Source organism: Gossypium hirsutum, chromosome A01 (assembly GCF_007990345.1).
Source record: "Gossypium hirsutum isolate 1008001.06 chromosome A01, Gossypium_hirsutum_v2.1, whole genome shotgun sequence".
NCBI classification, from domain to species: domain Eukaryota; kingdom Viridiplantae; phylum Streptophyta; class Magnoliopsida; order Malvales; family Malvaceae; genus Gossypium; species Gossypium hirsutum.
This window is the reverse complement of record NC_053424.1, coordinates 112,136,764-112,137,417: the sequence shown is the minus strand read 5'-3', so window position 1 is coordinate 112,137,417 and position 654 is coordinate 112,136,764. Positions and strand designations below refer to the sequence as shown.

The 654-nt window shown below is 37.6% G+C and overlaps 1 non-coding gene across 1 annotated transcript; it reads left to right on the top strand.

Moving 5' to 3' along the window:
- Positions 1-107, top strand: LOC121206705 (small nucleolar RNA R71). Its single transcript, XR_005901860.1, has one exon. It is a non-coding gene; the product is annotated as a small nucleolar RNA R71 (small nucleolar RNA).
- The last annotated feature ends 547 nt before the right edge of the window (positions 108-654 follow it).

The following is a 654-nucleotide window of genomic DNA, read 5'->3' as shown; positions in this document are numbered from 1 at the left end:
AACCCATGGTGAGGGCACCTTCTCAAAAGGTCATTGTATCTCTTCCATGCACCGTAGAGTGTTTCTAAATTCATCTGCACAAAAGAAGAGATATCATTACATAATTTGGCTGTTTTAGCCGGTGGAAAATATTTTAATAAAAAATTTTTGGTCATTTGTTTCCAAGTAGTGATTGACCCTCGTGGTAACGAGTTCAACCACTGTTTAGCCTTATTCTTTAACGAAAAGGGATACAACCGAAGACGGATGGCATCATCAGAAATGCCATTAATTTTAAAGGTATTACAAAATTCTAGGAAATTTGCCAAGTGAGCGTTGGGATCCTCGTCCTGCAAACCATCAAACTGAACAAACTGTTGTATCATTTGAATTATGTTAGGTTTCAGTTCAAAATTATTTGCAGCAATAGCAGGTCTAACTATACTTGACTCAGTTCCTGTTAAATTAGGTTTAGCATAATCATACATAGTGCGCGGAGCAGGATTCTGATTAACAGCAATCGCAGGAGGTAGTGAATTTTCTTAGTTTTCAGCCATCTCCTCGGTTGGGGTTTGAATATCGTCTTCTTACTCGTTCTCTGTGTATCTTAAGCTTCGCCTTATTTCTCTTTGGTTTCTACGAACTGTACGATCGATGTCACTATAAAAAAGTAAT